Source organism: Mustela putorius, unplaced genomic scaffold, assembly GCF_011764305.1.
Source record: "Mustela putorius furo isolate JIRA1106 unplaced genomic scaffold, ASM1176430v1.1 tig00003836_pilon_pilon_pilon, whole genome shotgun sequence".
Taxonomy (NCBI): domain Eukaryota; kingdom Metazoa; phylum Chordata; class Mammalia; order Carnivora; family Mustelidae; genus Mustela; species Mustela putorius.
In genome coordinates, this window is record NW_025421989.1 from 16282874 (window position 1) to 16307132 (window position 24259).

Below are 24259 nucleotides of genomic sequence, written 5' to 3' on the forward strand. Positions count from 1 at the left end.
CTTTTCTTTTTTTTTAACTTTAAAAAAGAGATTTCATTTTTTTGACAGATAGAGAAAGAGAGGTGAGAGAGAGGGAGCTGCGGGCAGAGGGAGCGGGAGAAGCAGGCAGAGGGATGGAAAGAAGCAGGTTCCTTGCTTGCTGAGCAAGGAGCCCAATGCAGGGCTTGATCCCAGGATCCTGGGATCATAACCTGAACCAACTTAACAGACTAAGCCACCCAGGCACTCCAAGATGCAAAATTCTTCAATAAAATATTAGCAAACCAAATTCAGCAGCATATTAAAAGGATCATTTGCCATGATGAAGTGGGATTTATCCCTGGGATACAAGATTGGTGGCTCAACATCTGCAAAAGAATGAATATGATATATCACATCAATAAAATGAAAGAAAAAGACCATATGATCATCTCAATAGATGCAGAAAAAGCACTTGAAAAAATTCAACATCCACTCATGACAAAAAATCTTAACAAATTAGATATAGAAGGAATGTACCTCAACATAAAATAGTCCATATATAAAGTGTATTGTACTCAATCCTAAAAGGTTGAAAGCTTCTCCTTTAACATCAGAAATAGGACTAGCATTCCTACTGTCAGAAATTCTATTCAACATAGTACTGAAATTATAGCTGGAAAAATCAGACAAGAAAACAAAATAAAAGGTATGAAAATTGGAAATAAAGAAGTAAAATTGTCTCCATTTGTAGATGATATGATTTTATATATGAAAATCCTAAAGACTCCACCAAAAATCTGTTAGATCTTATCAGTGAGCTCAATGAAGTTGCAGGATACAGAATTAACATGCAAAATCAGCAGTGTTTTGATGTACTAACAACAGATTATCTGAAAGAGAAATAAATAAAATGATTCCATGCACAACAGCATTAAAAAATTAAAATAAAATATTTAGGAATAAATTTAACCAAGGAGGTGAAAGCTCTCTACACTGAAAACTACAAGACATTGATGAAAGCCATAGAAAAAGTTATAAATAAATGGAAAAGTATCCCAATATGGATTGGAAGAACTAATATTGTTAAAATGCCCAGACTATCCAAAGCCATCTATGGGTTCAATGCAATCACTGTCACGATTGTAATGGCATTTTTTACAGAAGTAGTAAAACAATCTTAAAATTTGTATGAAACCACAAAATATCCCTAATAGCCAAAGCAATTCTGAGAAAGAAAAATAGAGCAAATGGTATCATACTTCCTGGTTTCAAGCTATATTATAAAGCTGTAGTAGTCAAAACAGTATGGTACTGGCATAAAAACAGATATGAACAGGCACTTCTCCAATCAAGACATACAAATGGCTATCAGACACATGAAAAAATGTTCATCATCACTAGCCCCCAGGGAGATTCAAATTAAAACCACACTGAGATATCACCTTACACCAGTTAGAATGGCAAAAATTAACAAAACAGGAAACAACATGTGTTGGAGAGGATGTGGAGAAAGGGGAACCCTCTTCCACTGTTGGTGGGAATGCAAGTTGGTGCAGCCTCTTTGGAGAATAGTGTGGAGATCCCTCAAGAAATTAAAAATAGAACTTCCCTATGACCCTGCAATTGCACTCCTGGGTATTTACCCCAAAGATACAGATGTTGTGAAAAGAAGGGCCATCTGTACCCCAATGTTTATAGCAGCAATGGCCACGGTTGCCAAACTATGGAAAGAACCAAGATGCCCTTCAACGGACGAATGGAAGGAAGATGTGGTCCATATACACTATGGAGTATTATGCCTCCATCAGAAAGGACAAATACCCAACTTTTGTAGCAACATGGATGGGACTGGAAGAGATTATGCTGAGTGAAATAAGTCAAGCAGAGAGATTCAATTATCATATGGTTTCACTTGTTTGTGGAGCATAACAAATAGCATGGAGGACAAGGGGTGTTAGAGAGGAAAATGGAGTTGGGAGAAATTGGAAGGGGAGGTGAACCATGAGAGGCTATGGACTCCGAAAAACAATCTGAGGGGTTTGAAGTGGCGGGAGGGTGGGAGGTTGGGGTACCAGGTGGTGGGTATTATGGAGGGCACAGATTGCATGGAGCACTGAGTGTGGTGAAAAAATAATGAATACTGTTTTTCTGAAAATAAATAAATTAATTTATTTAAAAAAAAAGACACAAATTAATGGAACAGAATCAAAAGCCCCAAAATAAACCCAGGCATTTACAGTCAATAATATTTGAGAAGGGAGCCAAGAATACTCAATGGAGAAAAGACAGTCTCTTCAATAAATTGTGCTGGGAAAATTAGATATTCACATGTAAAAGAATGAAACTAGACCCCTATCTTATACCATTAACAAAATTAACTTGAACTGAATTAAATATTTAAATGTAAGACTGGCAACCATAAAATTCCTAGAAGAAAACATGCACAAATAAAGATCCTTAACATGAGGCTTAGCAATGACTTTTTGATATAATACCTAAAGCATAAGCAACAGATTAAAAAAATCAACAAGTAGGGCTACATCAAACTAAAAAGCCTCTGCACATCAAAAGAAATAATCAACAAAATGAGAAGAAAACCTATAGAATGGGAAAAGCATTTGCAAGCCATATATCTGATAAGGGTGTTAATGTCTAAGACATATAAAGAACTCAACTCAGTAGCAAAGAAAAAAAAAGACAAAACAAATAATCCAGTTAAGAAATGGTCAGAGGACTCGAATAGACTTTTTTTTTTTCCCAAAGAAGGTGTACAGATGGCTAACATGTACACAAAAAGATTCTCAGCATGGTCAATCATAAGAAAAATACAAATCAAAACCACGATGAGCTATCATCTCATGCCTATTAGGATAGCAATAATCAAAATGATAAGAGATAACAAATGCTAGCAAGGTTGTGGAGAAAGGACAGCCCTCGTGCACTATTGGTAGGATTGTAAATTGGTACAGCCACTATGGATAAATGTATGGATGCTCTTCAAAAACCTAGAATTATCATATGATTTAGCAATTCAACTTCTGGGACTATATCTGAAGGAAACAAAAATATTATGTAAAGGAGACAATCTGTACCCCAGAGTTCATAGCAGTGTTTTTTGCAATAGCCAACATGGAAACAACCTAGGTACCCATTGACATATGAATGGATAAATAAGTCGTGGAATAGAATATGAAAATGGAATATTATTCAGCCACAAAAAAGAAAAATATTCTGCCATTTATGACAACATGGATATACCTTGAGGGCATTATTGTAAGTGAAATTATAAAGACAAATACTACAAATTTTATTTATATGAGAATCTAAAACAAAACAAAACAAAACAAAAACAAAAACCGACCAAACTCATAGAAAAAGAGATTAGATTTGTGGTTACCAGAGGTTGGAGTAGACAGGAGGTAAAATTGGTGGAAGATGTTCAAAAGGTACAAACCTCCAGTTATAAGATAAATAAATTCTAAGGATGTAATGCACAACATAAAGCCTATAATTAACACAGCTGTATGGTATACGGTATTTGAAAATTAAGAAAGTAGATCCTAAGAGTTCTCATCACAAGGAAAATTTTTTTTGTATCTATATGAGATGATGGATGCTAGCTAAACTTACTGTGGTAATCATTTCACAATATATGCTAAATGAAATCATTATGCATACACCTTAATCTTAAATCTTAAAGTGCTATATGCCAATTATATCTCAATAAAAAATTGGGGCTAAAAGAAATAGAAATATTGATATTTCCTGTGAATTTAATCTGTTAGGGTAGCTTCAGTTGGAATTAGGCATTAGCTAGATTACATTAATAGCCCTATTTACTCTTTTCTGTATCCGTGTCCTTTGCCATGAACCTTTGCTATTCCTACCATTAGAGTCAAAGTTTATGTTCCCACCCTTTGAATTTGACTTGCTTTGAGATTTAGGTGACTTGCTTTGGCCAGTAGAATGAAGTAGAATTGATGATGCCCTAGTTTTGAACTCAGGCCTCCAGAAGCTTTGTATGTTTCTGGTAGCTCTCTTTCATCTGTGCCTTCACTGTAAGGAAGACACACTTAGGCCATCACATAGACTCAGGAGGCAGAGGAGAGACATGTGCAGCAGACCTGCTGCCTAAGATGCTCAGCCTAGCATACCCTACTGCAGAGTCCCAAATGACCTGCAGACAATTGAACAGGCCAGCCAACTTGCAGATATAAATACATTAGCAAGTCCAACAAAGGTCAGATGAACACTGAACTACCCATTATCATGTGAGTGAATATTGCTGTAAGCCACTCAGTTTTGGGGTGACACATTATGCAACAATAGCTAGCTGATAACGGAGGACTATTTTGAACTCTGTGCTTTAGGAGGGGGGATTTTAAGTCAGTATGAAATGGTCAATTTTCCTTCCTTTTTGCTTTTCTGGATTAGACACATGTCTGTCATATCACATTTTTTAAAATTTACTATTTATTTATTTGAGAGAGTCAGAGACCTAACCAACTGATCCATCTAGGTGCCCCTATCATAGTATATCTTATTTTTATTTTTTTTAAAGATTTTATCCATTTACCTGACAGACGGAGATCACAAGTAGGCAGAGAGGCAGGCGGGGGGGGGGGGAGGTAGGGAAGCAGGCTCCCTTGCTGAGCAGAGAGCCTGATGTGGGGCTTGATCCCAGGACCCTGGGATCATGCCCTGAGCTGAAGGCAGAGGCTTTAACCCACTGAGCCACCCAGGCGCCCCTCATAGTGCATTTTAAAAAATCAATTGTAGCATAGATCACTCCTTGATAATCAGCTTTGTTCTCTCTCTCTCTCTCTCTCTCTCTGTTTCTCCCTATTCTTTATTTTTATATTTTGGGCACCAATACTGTATTTTCTTATCCTCCTTTGCAATTAGGTGTTACTATGTGATGAATTCAAGTCAGTTAGTGGAATATATTTCTCTACCAAGCTGATCATACAAACCTTCCAAGTGTTACTTTCTCTCTCCTTCCTTGTCTGCATGTCTAAATGTTGATACTCAGGGAAACCTTGAAAGCTATATGTAAAAGATGTCAGAGTCTATGTTAGCTTGTTTCCTGAATGACTGCCCCTTGCTGCCTAGAAGAAACAATGATATTGGACTACTATGTCAACAAAAACTAAATTTTAGGATGTTAGGCAATTAAAGAAAGAAATTATAGGATTTGTTACCTTTACTAATTCAACAGTTAAATAGGTATACTCAGAAAATTTTGCTCTTTTACTTTTATCTTATTCCTCCTGCCACTAGTATATTACACATGAGTTTTGTATATTATTCAATATATTGATGTCCATTATGCTGATTGGAAAGATGGATATGACATCTTTAGCATCAAAATCTTGAATTACAGTTAGACTTTTCTTTTTTTATATACTGGCTATGTTTTGGGTCCTAAATGTTGTGGAGTGTTGTCTTAGTATCAGTTTGGGCTGCTTTAACAAAAAGCACACTGAATGTAAATTGAATGGCTCATACAACAGAAATTTACTTCTCATAGTTCTAGGGGCTGAGAATTCTGAGATCAGGAGTCCAGCATGGTCAGATTCTGGTAAAGGCCCTCTTCCTGGTTCACAGAAGACTATCTTTTTGCCATGTTTTCAGATGGCAGATAAATCATCTCTCTTGTGTCTGTTCTCATAAGAACACTAATTCCATTCATGAGGTCTCTACTCTCATGACATAATACCTCCCAAAGGCCCCATGTCCAAGTATCATCACACTGGGGATTAGGGTTTCAACATCTGAATTTTGTGGAGATACAAACTTTTGGTACATAGCAGACATCAAGAACTCATGAGCAGATTAGAAGAGGCCTCAGGGAACAAGCATCTCTGAATTAGGGGGTGGTCAATAAATTGAAATCTTTCCTAATAATTCTTTTGATCTAGGGTTGGGGGAAGGGTGGAGCTAAGGGATTTCAAAACATGGCAGTATGAGAAAAGGTATTTTTTGTTCAAGATGTACTCCTTTGAATAATGTTGCAAGTTTTCCTAATCTTGATCCTTTAATGTGTCCCATAAAATGTTACCAATGCTCTTTTCTAAATTGCGCATTACAAGCCAGACTGGATTCTTTTTTCTCTCTACCTCTGCAAGATTTTAAGGTGATCCTCAAAGGGGTCTCTGTTTCTAGTCAAATATCAGGAGCCCTGGCATTCACTGGATTCTCACAAACAGGTGCATTTGGAAGATAAACCCAGTAGTAGTTCATTGTTCTCTGTCTTGTTTGGTTGCTGCGCATTGGCTCTTGAATGAAAACAGAAAACTTCCTCTGCATTTAACAAAAGGCCTATTTTCCTTGTCTCCCTTTCTTCATTAAAAAACACCAGATGTGTATTGAGGCAGTGGGAGGTCCAATTCAGTTTTAGGCTGGCTGGTCACTGGAAAGCAGTAAAAAAGCAGTCTGAAAACCAGCTTCCCGAAGAATCCCAAACAAAGCTTTTGTTTTCTTAACTACAAAGCTAAATTAATTTCTTACCAAATACAGGAGTAGCGGTTTCAAATTAGAACTACAAGCTAAGACACTCAAGGCCAACTTTGGGTGCATATGTAGGAGATGGTAGTGGAGCCCCCTATAACTTTATAATTATAATAACTGTACCCCACTGGGAATGAAAAGACACATAGGCTATGTGAATTAAGAATATATGGGTAATTTTAGTGTCACTGAAAGAAATTCATACTTTTTCCTATCAGTATAATTGTTATCACGTTCACCTTGTTATGTTCTTTATGGGTAGATGCAATTTGGGCACATCCTAGTTATGTTTGCCCACCATTGTATGGTTTTTAAAATGTATTCTTAAACATTTTACATAATTCTCACAACTGTAGAAAGTTTTCACTACCTCTTACATATGAGGAAACTGAGGCTGGGGTACACAAAAAGTCAGTATACAAAAGGTTAGTGTTGGTGCTGAGACTTGCAATTCACAACTCTTCAGTCAACATCTGGTGTGCAAAATACCACTGTTCTTTTTAAGTGATCAGGGATGCAGGAATTAAGGTCTAGACTTCCTGTGTATGTGTGTATCATGTGATGTATCTACAAACATACTTTCTTATGGCTGTTAATTCAAGATATAGTCAGGGAATTCCTCAGTTATTACTATCACTATTTCTTCAATGTAACCTTCCTTTACCACTACTGGTAAGAGTGTTCATACAAGCCCTTAAAACTCAGGCTTTGAAGCCATGTTACTAGCTATCATTTGTTTTTCTCAGTCATAAAATAGGGATAATAATAATATATTAGTTTGCTATGGCTGCTGTAACTAATTACTATAAAGAAAGTGGCTTAAATAGCAGAAACGAATTGTCTCACAGTTCTGGAGGCTGTAAGTCCAGGATGACAGTGCTGGGAGGACCACACTCCCTCAGACGCTGCTAAAGAAAGATCTATTTTAGGCTTCTCTCTTAGCTTCTGGTAGTTCCTTGGCTTGCAGCAACATAAGCCAATCTATATGGTGCTCTCTCTGTGCCTGTGTATCTGTTTCTTCATATGGTATTCTTTTTTTATATATTATTTTTAAAAATTCTTTTTTAATTCTTATTTTTTAATTTAAATTCAATTAATTAACATATAGTGTATTTTTAGTTTCAGAGGTAGAGTTCCATTATTCTTCAGTTGCTCATTACATCACATGCTCTCCTTAATGCCCACCATCCAGTTACTCGGTCCTTCCAGCCCTTTCCCCTCAAGCAACCCTAAGTTTCTTTCCTATAATTAATAATCTCTCATGGTTTGTCTCCCTCACTGATTTCATTTTGTTTTCTTTTTTCCTCTCTTCTGCTATGATCCTCTGTTTTGTTTCTTAAATTTAATGTATGAGTGAGGTCATATGATAATTGTTTTCTCTGATTGATATTTTGCTTAGCATAATACCCTCTAGTTCCATCCATACTATTGCAAATGGCAAGATTTCATTTTCTTTGATGGCTGAGATTGCGTATATATATATATATATATATATTCACATCTTCTTTATCCATTCATCTGTTGATGGACATCTGGACTCTTTCCATAGTTTGGCTACTGTGGACATTGCTGTTAGAAACACTGGGGTGTAGGTGCCCCATTGGATCACTACATTTGTATCTTTGGAGTAAATCCCTAGTAGTGCAATTGCTGGGTCATAGGATAGCTCTATTTTCAACTTTTTAAAAAAATATTTTACTCATTTTTCAGAGAAAGAGAGAGCAAAAGCAGGGGAAGCAGTAGGCAGAGGGAGAAGCAGGCTTCCCTCTGAGCAAGGAGCCCAGTGCAGGACTCGATCCCAGGATCCTGAGATCATGACCTTAGCTGAAAGCAGATGTTTACCAACTTAGCCACCCAGGCATCTCTAGTTTCAACTTTTTGAGGAACATCCATATTGTTTTCCAGAGTGGTTGTACCAGCTTGCATTCCCACCAACAATGTAAGAGGGTGCCCCTTTCTCTGCATCCACGGCAACATCTCTGGTTTCCTGAGTGGTTAATTTTAACCATTCTGACAAGTGTGAGGTGGTATCTCTTTGTAGTTTGATTTGTGCTTTCATGATACTGAGTGATGTTGAACATTTTTTTTTTCATGTGTCTGTTGGCAATTTGTATGTCTTCTTTGGAGAAATGACTGTATATCTTCTGCCCATTACTTGATTGGATTATTTGTACTTTGAGTGTTGAGTTTGATAAGTTCTTTATAGATTTTGGATACTAGCTCTTTATCTGATAAGATGTTTGCAAATATCTTCTCCCATTCTGTTGGTTGGCTTTGGTTTTCTCAACTCTTTCCTTTGCTGTGTGAAAGCTTTTTTATCTTGATGGAGTTCCAATGTTCACTTTTGCTTTTGTTTCCCTCGCCTTTGGAGACATATCTAGCAAGAAGTTGCTATGGTCAAGGTGACAGAGGTTGCTGCCTATCTTCTCCTCTAGGATTTTGATGGATTTCTGTCTCATATTTAGGTTGTTCACCCATTTTGAGTCTATTTTTGTATATGGTGTAATTTTTCTTCATATGGCTGTTCAATTTTCCCAACACCATTTGTTGAAGAGACTGTCTTTTTTCCATTGGATATTCTTTCCTGCTTTTTTTTTTTTAAAGATTTTATTTATTTATTTGATAGAGATCACAAGTAGGCAGAGAGGTAGGTAGAGAGAGAGAGGAGGAAGCAGGCTCTCACTAAGCAGAGAGCCCGATGTGGGGCTCGATCCCAGGACCCTGAGATCATGACCTGCGCTGAAGGCAGAGGCTTAACCCTCTGAGCCACCCAGGCACCGCCTTTCCTGCTTTGTTGAAGATTAGTTGACCATAGAGTTGAGGTCCATTTCTGGGTTCTCTATTCTATTCATTGATCTATGTGTCTGTTTTTGTGTCAGTACCATACTATCTTGACAGTACTCAGCTTTGTAAAAAGTTTGAAGTTGGATTGTGACGCCATCAGCTTTGGTTTTCTTTTTTAGCATTCCTCCAGCTCTTCTGGGTCTTTTCTGGTTCCATAAAAATTTTATGATTATTTGTTCCAGCTTTGTGAAAAAAGTTGGTGGTATCTTGATAGGAATTGCATTGAATGTATAAATTGCTCTAGGTAGCATAGACATTTTAATAATATTTTTCCCCCCATTCCATGAGTATGGAACATTTTTTCTATTTCTTTTTTCTTTCTCAATTTCTTTTATGACTGTTCTATAGTTTTATGAATATAGATCCTTTGCCAAATGGTTAGGTTTATTCTTAGGTATCTTATGGTTTTTGGTGCAACCGTAAATGGGATCAATTCCTTAATTTCTCTTTCTTCTGTCTTATTGCTAGTATATAGAAATGCAACTGATTTCTGTGCATTGACTTTATATTCTTCCACTTTGTTGAATTCCTGTATGAGTTCTAGCAATTTTGGGAGGAATCTTTGGGTTTTCCACATAGAGTATCATGTCATCTATGAAGAGTGAGAGTTTGACTTCTCCCTTGCTGACTCAGATGCCTTTTGTTTCTTTTTGTTGACTGATTGTTGAGACTAGGACTTCTAGAATTATGCTGAACAACAGCTGTGAAAGTGGACATCCCTGTCATGTTCCCGACCTTAGGGGGAAAGCTCTGTTTTTCCTCACTGAGAATGATACTTGCTGTGGGCTTTTCATAGATGGCTTTTATGGTATTGAGGTATGTTTCCTCTATCCCTACACTGTGGAGAGTTTTAATCAAGAAAAGATGCTGTACTTTTTCACATAATTTTTCTGCATCAATTGAGAGGATCATATGGTTCTTGTCTTTTCTTTTATTTTGTAGTGTACCACATTGATTGATTTGCAGATTTTGAACCAACCTTGCAGCCTAGGAATAAATCCCACTTAGTCATGGTGAATCAACCTTTAAATGTACTGTTGGGTCCTAATGACTAGTATCTTGGTAAGAATTTTGGCATCCATGTTCATTAGGAATATTAGTCTGTAATTCTTTTTGGTGAGGTCTTTGTCTGGTTTTGGGATAAAGGTAGTGCTGTCCTCATAGAGTGAGTTTGGAAGTTTTCCTTCCATTTATATTTTTTGAAAACAACTTCAGAAGAATAGGTATTAATTTGTCTTTAAATATTTGGTTTCCCCTGGAAAATCATCCGTCCCGGGACTCTTATTTGTTTGGGAGGCTTTTGATTAGTCCTTCAATTTCCTTGCTGGTTATGGGTCTGTTCCAGTTTTCTACTTCTTCCTGCTTCAGTTTTGGTAGTTTACAACTTTCTAGGAAAGCATCCATTTTTTTTTCCAGTTTGCCTAATTTGTTTGTTTATAGTTCCTCATTAATATGTTCTTATAATTGTTTGTATTTCCTTGGTGTTCATTGTAGTCTCTTCTCTTTTATTCATGATTCTGTTAATTTGGGTCCTTTCTCTTCTTTTTGGTAAGTCTGGACAGGGGTTGGTCAATCTACTATTTCTTCCAAAGAATGAGCTCCTAGTTTTGTTGATCTGTTATGTTCTTCTGGTTTCTATTTTATTGATTTCTGAACTAATCTTTATTAGTTCTCTTCTCCTGCTTGTTTTAGGCTTTATTTGCTGTTCTTTCTCCAGCTCCTTCAGGTGTCAGTTTAGCTGGGTATATTTGAGACCTTTCTTGTTTCTTGAGAGATGTTTGTATTGCTATATACTTCCCTCCTAGGACAGCCTTTGCTGCATCCCAAAAGTTTTTTTTAACAAGTTTGTGTTTTAATTTTTATTTGTTTCCATGAATTTTTAAAATTCTTCTTTAATCTATAATGAATGTTTGATCCATTCATTCTTTAGTAGAATGCTCTTTAGCCTCCAGGTGTTTGAGCTCCTTTCAAATTTCCTCCTGTGATTGAGTTCAAGTTTCAAAGCACTCTTGTCTGAAAATATGCAGGGAATGATCCCAATCTTTTGGTACCAGTTGAGACCTGATTTGTGACCCAGTATGTGATCTATTCTGGAGAGTGTTCCATGTGCACTCGAAAAGAATGTGTATTCTGTTGCTTTAGGATAGAATGCTCTCCATACATTTGTGAAGTCCATGCGGTCCAGTGTGTCATTCAAAGCCCTTGTTTCCTTGCTGATGTTCTGCTTAGATGATCTGCCTATTGCTGTGAGTAAGGTGTTGAAGTACACTCCTTTCATTGTATTATTATCAATGTGTTTCTTTAATTTGGTTATTAGTTGGTTACATAATTGCTCTTCTGTTAAGGTCATAAATATTTATAATTGTTAGATCTTCTTGTTGCATAGACCCTTTAAGTATGATATAGTGTCCTTCCTCATCTTTTATTATAGTCTTTGGTTTAAAATATATATTGATATAAGGACTGATATAAGGATTGCCACGCCAGCTTTCTTTTGATGTCCATTAGCATGATAAATGGTTTTCCATTCCCTCACTTTACATCTGGAAGTGTCTTTGGGTTTAAAACGAGTCTCTTGCAGCCAGCATATGGATGGGTCTTATTTTTTTATCCAATCTGAAACCCTGTATCTTTTGATTGGGGCATTTACTCCATTCATGTTCAGAATAACTATTGAAAGATATTAATTTAGTGCCATTTTATTACCTATAAAATCAATGTTTCTGTATATTGTCTCTTTCCTTCTGATCTATGTTACTTTTGGGTTCTATCTTCCCTTAACAGATCCCCTTTAATATTTCTTGTAGGGCTGGTTTAGTGATCACAAATTCTTTTCATTTCTGTTTGTCCCGGAAAGTTTTTACCTCTCCTTATGTTTTTAATGACATCCTTGCTGAATATTCTTGTCTGCATATTTTTCTCATTTAATACCCTGAATGTATCATGCCGGTCCTTTCTGGTCTGCCAGGTCTCTGTAGTTAGGTCTGCTGCAAGTCTAATGTTTCTACCTATGCATGTTATGGAACTCTTGTTCTGAGCTGCTTTCAGGATTTTCTCTTTGTCTCTGAGATTTGCATGTTTCACTATTATATGACAAGGTGTTGACCTATTTTTGTTGATTTTGAGGAGGTTCTCTGTACCTCCTGGACTTGAATGCCTGCTTCCTCCCCCAGATTAGGAAAGTTCTCCACTATAATTTGCTCTATTATACGGTCTTCCCTCCCCTTTCCTCTTCTTTTATCCCAATTATTATAATATTGTTTTGCTTTATGGTATAACTTATCTCCTGAATTCTCTCCTCATGATCCAGTAGTTGTTTATCTGTCTCTCAGCTTCTTTATTCTCCATCATTTGTCTTCTATATCACTAATTCTCTCTTCTGCCTCATTTATTCTAGAAGTTAGGGCCTCCATTTTTTATTGCATCTCATTAATAGCCATTTTGATTTTGACTTGATTAGATTTTAGTTCTTTTATTTCTCAAAAGGGATTTTCTAGTGTCTTCTATACTTTTTTCAAGCCTGGCAAGTATCTTTATAATTGTTATTCTGAATTCTAGTTCTGACATCTTACTTATATCCATACTGATTAGGTCCCTGGTAGCCAGTACTACCTCTTGTTCTCTTTTTTGAGTTGGGTTTTTCCATCTTGTCATTCTTGCAGAAAACCGTAGCTTTTCCAGTTGTAGATTTGCAGTTATTATTTTCTTAGATCGCCAGTTGAGTTTGCAAGTGCTAGAATGATTAGATAGCTATCCAACTGAATTCCTGGGACCAGATGAAACTAAGGTCTCCTCTTCCTCTGCCATCTTGGACTCAAAATCCCTATGGTATTCTTTTTGTTAGGATGTGAATCATTGGATTAGGGGCCCACCATACTCCAGCATGACCCATCCAAACTAATTATACCTGTAACAATCTTATTTTCAAATCAGGTCACATTCTTAAGTATTGGAAGTTAGGACTTCTACATGTAAATATTTGAGGGGGACACAACTCATTTGTAAAAAAATAGTATCTGTATTGTTGGGTTATTGTGAAGATTAAATAAAATGATATTTGAAAAATCCTTATCATGGAGATGTCGACTGAGTGCCAAAGTTCAGAAATGGTTGTTCTTATTATTTTTGTTGTTGCTAGTTTGCATTTCTTTGAAAAGGATGGAAAGTATTAAGTTTTAGTTATTTTGAGAAAAATAAGCTAGCTGTCATCTTTCTCCTCAAACTTGACTGTCTACCCTTTCTGCTACTCCACATCAGTGAGGATAGTAAGGATTCAGGGACAGTTCTGTCTAGGTGGGAATCACCAGACATCCAAGAGACTGCACTCTTTCTGTTCATTATTTCTTTGAAGGAAGAGCTATAGCATGATCATTTGAGATGAAACCCATTCAGACTTGGCAAATTTTTTTCTATTTGCCTCTCACTGTACATGACCTTGAGTGAATTAACTAACCATTTAAAGTCCTAGGCAAGCATTATGATGGAAGGGAAATCAAATAATAAATTATATTCTAATAAGTTTATGCATGTCCACAGTCATACCACCATAGACAAATGAGAATCAATGTTATTTTTAAAATAGGCTGGATAAGGATATTTTGTAACCTCTCTCATTGTCAGCAAATATTGATTTTGATCTAAATCCCTTAAGCTCTAATTTAAACCCATTTTTGTTTGTTTGTTCCCTCTCTACAAGCAGAATAACTGGTCACTGTAAATTATATTAAAAATCCTCTAGGTACATGTTGTTTCTTCTGCCTTTGGAATCCCCTCTCTTTTTCACACCGCTGATTACCCAGTCACAATTTATATGTGTATATGGTTTGTACATCTTCATTTCCAGGCCTGAAATTTTCTCTTTTCTTTTAGGATCGTTTCCCCCTTCTGCTCACAGGCAATATCCATTTGGACATTCCCCAAATCCTATGCAGTTCTTTTCCTTTCTCAGATTCATAACACTGAAATGATAGCTTTTTATCCCCTCTCTTTTGTTTTTAAATTGATCTCCAGGTACTGTAGATTCTTTCTTCTACTCTTCCCTTCTTCCATTTGCTTACCATTTGTCATTGATGCTGAAGTCCAGAGGTTTCTGCACTCAGGCAATAGTTCTTTCTTGTCTACAAACTTCCCATCCTCCTATCATACTTTCTAGGTATCTTCTTCCTGGCTACTAGTATTGTGAACTTGGTATAATTCTAAATTGTCATGCATAAGTAAGACTTCCAAGAGTAAGATAACCCAGTATCTCTATACAAACAAAATAATTCAATTATTGAGTTTAATAATTAAGCAAATATTTATGGATCATCTCTAATGTTCCAGGCTAGGTGCTAAGTTCTGGGAAGGAGGTGAATGATGGAAGACTGTCCTAGTTTCCTTGTACATGTGGTTCATTTGTTTTCTCATTCAAACCTATGCAAATGACATTGCCCATACCAGAATTACTTTCCTCCTCTCTGAGAGACTATATCATTCATCCCTAAAATTCATTTCCTTCTTGAAGTTTTCTTGAACTAACTACATGGCCTAGGTTACTCCAGCTACAGCTGGTCCCAATTACTAAAATGTCTGTATAGCTATCCTTAGTAATATGTATATTTTATAAATACACATGGTTTCATTTATTTGCTGCATTTCCTCAATTAGAGGACCAACTGTTAGAACAAAAGAAAGTGGTCTAGTATGTTCTATTAATGTGCCCCTTACCTTTTTCAAAACTGAATTTTCTGGCTGCTGTCAGTTTTAGTCAGGAGACAAAAACCACTTTAGCTGTTTCAACAGAGAATTCAATATAACAAATTGTTAACCAGATATTGGAGATCCAGAAAGGCAAAAGGGAAACACTAAGATCTTGAAAGATTCCAAATATAATAAGCTGCTCCTACCCCCAGGACTGAGGAATACAGAGAAGAGGTTGGGATTATTAAAATTTAGTAGCTTGGAGGAGGGGGTGCTGCTCAGCTGGTGCTGATATCTTTGAGGGAGCAAATGTCACTGCCAGGGTGAGGAAAGTGCTCACAGAAACAGTGAGCAAATGGGGATAAGTCACTTCTCCCTCCATCTTCCTCACAGACTCTCTCCTGAGATCCCCTATTGGCAGAGTCTAACAGGGCAAATTTGGCCAAGCAAAGAAGTGGCTGGCTAACTCTCAGCCCCTGTATCAGAGGAAAGAATACAGCAGGGCAGGTTGGGTTTGGAGCTGAGAGAGAAAAGCTTTATAACCAAGAGACACACTTGGGAAAATTCTTTAGTATGCAGTTGACCATGGAAATCTAAACTTTCCAGACACTTAACTCTTAAACTGACCCCACCCTCACCCATTACCTTAAATCATTTTCTGTGCATTTTACTCTCCAGAATCAATCCATCCTGTTTGCATTTTAAGAGAATGAGAGCAATGTGCAAAATCAGCCTACAGTAGCAAACTTTGAGAATTTGTTAATGGGGTTTTCATGTGTTCTCAGGAACAGATTCAGTGGTGGGGGGGTGTCCTGCAAAGTTTAACCTTACCTGCTACACTGCACTGCACAGATAACCATGTGCTGGGTGAGCTTGGGAGAGGCTGGCTGGTATCACTTCGCTCCAGTGAGCCTGTGACCAGGCATCTTAAGCCTAGCAACAAAGAAAAAATGTGTGCTTTCCAGCTAAGTCTAAAGTGGCTGTTGGAGAATTTCACTGAGACTTAATTTGTTGGAAGGCCTTTTCATCTTTATGCTGTGTGTTCAGGGGAGGTGATGATTGTTTATTCTTTGTAATTTCTTCCATTTCTAGTCATGCTCTGCTCAGAAGACTGCAGTTTTCCATTACATACGCAGGAGGTCTTCAGATTATTTTTTAAAAGACTTTTTTCCCCCAGAAAAAAAGGGATACATGTTCATTGTAGATAATTTATAAAACAAAGTCAAGCAAAAGAAAAATATCACCTGTAATTCTGTCTCCCATAGAAAACCACTATTAATATTTTGAACATGTGTTATATATCATTCCATAAGGATATATGTGTATGTTTTCATATATCATACATACGTTAAAATACATACTTTAGATGTACTTATACTTAAAGGTAGTATATATATATCATATATAAAAATAGTAGCATATATATATAATATATATAAAAACAATTCTTTGCTGCTTCTTTTGTAATCTTCCATTTAACAGTTTACCTCTTATACTAAAATTTCTAAAATTTTCCCTGTAGTAAGTATTATTCCTGTCCAGTTCTGGTTACATCCAGCTGGCTGCAAGTGGAAATAATATCATATACTAGTCGTGTGTATTTCTTGGTTACTTATATAGATTTGCTTCAAAAATTGTTTGCATATCCCAAGCATGATATGGTATCCCAGAGAATGAAGAAATATATAGATGGACAAGAATTTTCAGAGGTACCAAAGCACCACAACTTAAATTGGTCTTAACACCTTAATCCCTCTGGGTCAAGATTACCCACTTCTGATCTTCACAAAGAGTTCTCTATTTGGGGGTGCACTGGGCATAAAACCGTGAAATAGCAGGAAAGTTCCAGTTTAGGCAACTTAATTTCATGATAACATACCTACTCTCCTATTTCATTTCACTGTATTTTTTCATATGCAGAATTTTGCTCCCAATATTCCCCTTAACAGTATAGATCAAACTTGAAATTAATCATTACAAAGAGGAAAAGGAAATAGTCAAATAAATTTAGAGGACATAATTTATTTAACCCAATAAATGCAAATATCATTTCTACATATAATCAAGATGAAAAATATGTTGTTGAGGTATTTTATGTATTTTTTTCATAATAGCCATTGAAAATTGACATGTGCTTTGTACTTACATTATGTCTCCATTTGTGAGCTAAATTTTTATTGAAATTCTTGAACTGGATTTAGATTTCATATAATTTTCAGTTGAAAAAATAGATTCACATACCTAAGTTCTTCCAGATATATTTAACAGTTTTTCAGTAACTTGAATCAAGCAAGTACAAAAAAAAAAATCATGTGACTTTACTATTTGCATCCACATTGACAAAACTGGTTTATTGTTTTTAGAAGCACTGATTTGTTTTCACTGAAAAGCATATCTGTTTAAAACTACATCTATCTAAGTTAACTAAATTCACCAAATCTTGTGTCAACTCAGTGTGATTAATAGGTTCAAAGAGATGTTATAGGGACGCCTGGGTGGCTCAGTGGGTTAAGCCGCTGCCTTCAGCTCAGGTCATGATCTCAGGGTCCTGGGATCGAGTCCCGCATCGGGCTCTCTGCTCGGCAGGGAGCCTGCTTCCTCCTCTCTCTCTGCCTGCCTCTCTGCCTGCCTCTCTGCCTACTTGTGATCTCTCTCTGTCAAATAAATTAAAAAAAAAAACCAAAAAAAAAAAACCAAAAAAAAAAAACCCAAAGAGATGTTATATAAAGTCAAAAACAACTCAGTTAGTCAAAATAAAAAAAGAATTTAAAAAATTTTTCCTGGAGTATTTTTGTAGCCAAGTTATATAATATTATCAATTATAAATACATTCTCTACATATTGTTTCATATTAGAAAGCAGAAGGAAAGTGACCTAAAGTTTAGTGCTACTGTGTCTCTAGCAAATGCCTGATCTGACTCAACCCAAGACCAAAGTAGGCCCAGACTGGTCAACTAACAGCACAGGGAACAAACACTGCCCCCCAAAAGGCAAAGAGAACCAAAAAGATAAGTGGGCTGAGAAAAGCAGTGAAGACACAATAGCAGGGTACATGCAACACACATACGACATAAACCTGAAGTATCAGGTTCTGGTGAAGAGTACTACAGAACCACTACTTAACAAAGCCATTACTTTCAACAGCAGAAGATATAGCTGACTTTCCTAACCCAGAGAGGAAGGCAAAGACTTAGATAAAATGTCAAGATGGAGGAATTTATCCCAAATGAAAGAACAAGATAAGACTACAGCCAGAGATTAAGCAAAACATGTATAAGTAACATGCCTGATGGAGATTTTAAAGCAACAATCCTAAGGATACTCACTGGACTTGAGAAAAGAATAGAAGACACCAGTGAGACCCTTGCCATGGAGATAAAGGAGTTTAAAAAAGAATCAATCAGAGATGAAGAATGCAATAAATGAGATTAGAAATAGGCCTGATGCAATGAACAGCAGGCTGGAAGAAGCATAGGAATGAATCAGTGACCTAGAAGGCAAAATAATGGAAAGGACTGAAGCTGAACAAAATCAAGCAAGAAGAATTATGTGATGCAAGCATAGACTTAGGGAACTCAGTGACTCCATCAAACATTAACATTTGTATTAGAGGAATCTCAGAAGAAAAAGAGAGAGAAAAGGGGGCAGAAAATTCATCTCAAGAAATGATAGCAGAAAACTTCCCTAATCTGAGGAAGGAAATGGACATCCAGATCCAGGAGGCACAGAGAAATCCCACCAAAATCATCAAAAACAGAACATCACCAAGACATATTATAGTTAAATTTGCAAAATATAGTGATAAAGAAAAAAATCTTAGAAGCAGCAAGGCAAAAGTAGTTCTTAAATTACAAGGGAAAACCCATAAGGCTAGCAGGAGATTACTCAGCAGAAACCTGGCAAGCCAGAAGAAAGTGGCATGACATATTCAAAGTGCTGATTAGGAAAAATCTGTAGCCAAGGATATTCTATTCAGCAAGGCTATCATTCAGAAGGAGAGATAAAGAGCTTCTCAGACAAACAAATACTAAAGGAGTTCATGACCACTAACCCAGTCCTGCAAGAAAAATTAAAGAATACTCTTTGAATGCAAAGGAGAGACTAAAAGTGACAAAGATAAGAAAGGATCAGAGAAAATATCTAGAAATAATGACAAAACAAGTAATAAAATGGCAATACTTATCTATCAATAACTATTTTGAATGTAAAAATATTAAATGCTCCCTCCAATCAAAAGGCATAGGGTGTCAGAATGGATAAAAAAGAAAGACCCATATATATGCTTCCTCCAAGAGGTTCATTTTAGACCTAAAGACACCTGCAACGTGAAAGTGAGGGGATGGAGAAACATTGATCATATAAATGCATGAAATCCATTTCAGAAGAAATGGATGTTAAAAGAAAGCTGGAGTAGCAATACTTCTATGGGATGAATTAGACTTTAAAACAAATACTATAAAAAGAGACAAAGATGGGAATTACATAATCATGAAGGGGACAATCCAACAAGAAGTTATAACAATTGTAAATATTTATGCACCCAATATAGGAACACTCAGATATATAAGAAACAATAACAAACATAAAAGGATTCATTGATAATAATATAATAATAGTAGGGGACTTTAACACCCCACTGACATCAATGGACAGATAACCTAAACAGAAAACCAACAAGGAAACAAAGGCTTTGAATGACACACTGGACTAGAGGTACTTAATAGATACATTCAGAACATTTCATCCTAAAGCAGCACGATACAGATTCTTCTCAAGTGCACATGGGACATTCAATAGAATAGATCATATACTAGGTCACAAATCAGTCCTCAACAAATACAGAAAAGATTGAAATCATAACATGCACCTTTTTGACCACAATGCTGTGAATCTAGATGTCAAGCACAAGAAAAAATGTAGAAAAAAGACCACAAATACACAGAGGCAAAACAACATACTCCTAAAGAATGAATGGGTCAACCAGGAAATCAAAGAAGAAATAAAAAATACATTGAAACAAATGAATATGAAAATGTGACAGTTTAAAAGCTTTGATATACAGCAAAAGGGATCCTAAGAGGAAATTATATAGCAATATAAGCCTACCTCAAAACAGGAAAAATCTTAACTAAACAACCTAAACTTACACATAAGAAGCTAGAAAAAAAAAAAACAACAAATGAAGGCTAAAGCCAGCAAGTGAAGGGGAATAATAAAAACTAGAGCAGAAATAAATGATATGGAAACTAAGAAGAACAGTCGAACAAATCATTGAACCTGGAGCTTGTTCTCTGAAAAAACTGATAAGCCTCTAGTCAGACTTATCAAGAAGAAAAGAGAAAGCACTCAAATATCTAAAATCACAAATGAGAAGGCAGAAATAACAACAACCATCACAGAAATACAAACAATTATAAGAGAATATTATGAAAAATTATATGCCAACACATTGGACAACCTGGAAGAAATGGATAAATTCTTAGAAACATATAAACTACTAAAACTGAAATAGGAAGAAATAGAAAATTTGAACAGACCAATAATCAGCAAAGAAATTAAATTAGTAATCAAAAGTCTCTGCACAAACAAAAGTCCAGGGCTAGATGGCTTCACAGGGGAATTCTATCAAATATTTAAAGAAGACTTAATACCTTTCTTTTGCAAACTATTCCAAGAATTCAAGTGGAAGGGAAACTTCTAAATTCATTCTATGAGGCCAGCATTACCCTGTTTCCAAAACTAGATAAGGACACCACAAAAAAGAGAACAATAGGCCAATAATTCTGACAAACATAGGTGCAGAAATCCTCAATAAAATACTAGCAAACTGAATCCAACAATATGCTAAAAAAAAAAAAAAAAGCACTCACCACAATCAAGAAGGATTTATTCCTTGGTTTCAAGGGTGATTCAATATTTGCAAATCAATCAATATGATACTCTGCAGTAATAGAAAAAAGGAGAAGAACCATATGATCATTTCAATAGATGCAAAGAAAGTGTTTTTCAAAGTACAACATCCCTTCATGATAAAAACCCTCCACAAAGTAGGGATAGAAGGAACATACCTCAACATCATAAAGGACAACTATGAAAAACCCACAGTGACTATCATCCTCAATAGGGAAAAACTAAGAGGTTATCCTCGCAGGACAGGAACAAGAAAGGGATGTCCACTCTCACCACTCTTATTTAATGACCCAACAATCAGACAACAGCAGCAACAAAAATAAAAGGCATCAGTAAAGAAGAAGTCAAACTTTCACTATTTGCAGATGACATGATACTCCATAATAGATAACTCAAAAGACTCTATCAAAAAATTGCTAGAACAGGTCCATGAACTCAGTAAAGTTGTAGGATACAAAATCAATATACAGAAATCTTTTGCATTTCTATACACCAATAATGAAGCAGCAGGAAGAGAAATCAAGTAATTGATACCATTTACAATTATAGCAAAAACCATAAGGTGCCTAGGAATAAACCTAACCAAAGAGGCATAAGATTGGTACTCTGAAAACTATAAAACCCTGATGAAAGAAATTGAAGATGACACAAAGAAATTGGAAACCATCCCATGCTCATGGATTGGAAGAATTGCTACTGCAAAAATGCCTATAACACAAAAGGAATCTACACATTTATTTCAATCCTTATCAAAATATCAAGAGCATTTTTCACAGAGGTAGAACAAACAATCCTAAAATTTGTATGGAAACACAAAGACCCCAAATAGCCAATGCGATCTTGAAAAAGAAAAGCAAAACCAGAGGCGCCAATATTTCAAACTTCAAGTTGTTATATGACAAAGCTGTAGTGATCAAGACAGTATGGTACTGGCACACTAACAGAAATACAGACCAACGAACAAAGTAGAAAGCCCAGAAATGAACCCACAACTATATGGTCAATTGATATTCAATAAAGCAAGAAAGAATAACCAATGGACAAAAACAGTGTCTTCAACAATTGGTGCTTGGAAAACTGGAGCGCAACATGCAAAGAATGAAATTGGACCATTTACTTACGCCTTACACAAAAGTGTACTCAAAAGGGGAAGGACCTATGTGTGAGACCAGAAAGCCTAAAAATCCTAGAAGAGAGCAGAACCAGTAATTTTTCTGACATTGGCCATAGAAACACCTTTCTAGATATGTCTCCTGAGGCAAGAGAAACAAAAGCAAAAATAAACTATTGGGACTTCATCAAAATAAAAGCTTTTGCACAGCTAAAGAAATGAATAAAACTAAAAGGCAACTTAAGGAAGGAGAGAAGATATTTGGAAATGACATATTTGATAAAGGGTTAGTATCCAAAATATATAAAGAACATCTCAACACCCTAAAAATGAATAATTCAATTAAAAATAGGCAGAACACATAAACAGGCATTTTTCCAAAGAATTCATTGAGATAGTCAACAGATACATGAAAAGATGCTCAATATCACTAATTACCAGGGAAATACAAATAATACAAATCAAAACCACCTCACACCTGTCAGTATACCTAAAATAAAATACTCAAGAAACAACAGGTGTTGGTGAAGATGTGGAGAAAAAGGAACACTCTTGCACTGTTCCTGGGAAGGTAAACTGGAGAAGCCTCTCTGGAAAAGAGTATGGAGGTTCCCCCAAAAGTAAAAAACAGATTTCTGTATGATCCAGCAAGTGCACTACTAGGTATTATCCAAAGGATACAAAAATAGTTTTTTGAAGGGATACATGCACCCCTATGTTTATAGCAACATTATCTATAATAGACAAATTATGAAAACAGTCCAAGTGTCTATCAGTTGATGAATGGATAAAGAAGAGGTAGTATATTTAATATAACGGAATATTACTTATTAAAAAGATTTTATTTATTTATTTGACAGAGAGAGAGAGAGATCCCAAGTAGGCAGAGAGGCAGGCAGCAAGAGAGGGGAAGGCAGACTCCCTGCTGAACAGAGAGCCTGATGTGGTGCTCGATCCCAGGGCCCTGGGATCATGACCTGAGCTGAAGGCAGAGGCTTAACCCACTGAGCCACCCAGGCACCCCGAATATTACTTAGCTATTAAAAAAGAATGAAATTTTTTCATTTACAACAATGTGGGTGGAGCTACAGTGTATTATGCTAAGTGAGATAAGTTAGTCAGAGAAAGACAAATATTCATATGTGGAATTTAAGAAACAAAACAAATGACCAAAGGGAAAAAAAAGAGAGACAACCAAGAAACAGAGAAGAACTTAACTTTAGAGAAGAAACTGGTGATTTCCAGAATGGAGGTGGGTGGGAGATGGGTTAAATAGGTGATGGGGTGTAAGGAGTACACTTGTGATAAGCACTGTGTGTTGTATGGAAATGTTGAATTGGTATATCGTACCCCTGAAACTATTATTGCACTATATGTTAGCTAACTGGAATTTATACTAAAACTTAAAACAATGTTGGCAAGAATGTGGAGAAATTAGACCCTTCTTATACTGTTAGGAACTTAAAATAGGGTAACCACTTTGGAAAAGAGTTTTGCAGTTCCTCATAAAGTTAAACATGACGTTACCGTATGGTCTAGCAATTCCACTTCTAAGTATATATTCAAGAGAAATGAAAACATGTCTACACAAAAACTTGTATATGAATGTCCACTACAGCATTATTCATAATAGTCATAATGTGGAAACAATACAAATATTACCAACTGAGGAATGGATAAATAAAATGTTGCATATTTATATAATGTAATAATATTCAGCAATAAAAAATGAAGTGCTTGATATATTTTATACCATGGATGAATGTTGAAAACATTATGACGATTGAAAGAAGTATGTCATAAAGAACTACATACTGTATGATTCCATTTAGATGAAATATTCAAAATAAACAGATTCATAAAGACGGAAAGTAAACTGGTGGCTGCCAGCAGCAGGGGAAAGGGAGAACCTGGGAGGGAATTGGGCAATAACTATTAATGGATATGGGATTTCTTTTGGGATGATGAAAATGCTCTCAACTTGTGGTGATGTCTACACAATTCTGTGAAAATGCTAAAAAATGCATGGTATCTTTACATGGGTGAATTGCATGTTACGTGAATTATATTTCAATAAATCTGGTATAAAAAGTTTAGTTTTCTCATGTGTAGTTTGATCTCAGTGAAGAAATGTAAATCCCACTGCCATTTTTGTCTTTGATTATCTGGCAAGTACTCTTTTTACTTTAAGAAAATACTGAATTTTATTTAAAGGTACAGTACAATAAATCTTTTCAGAGCTAT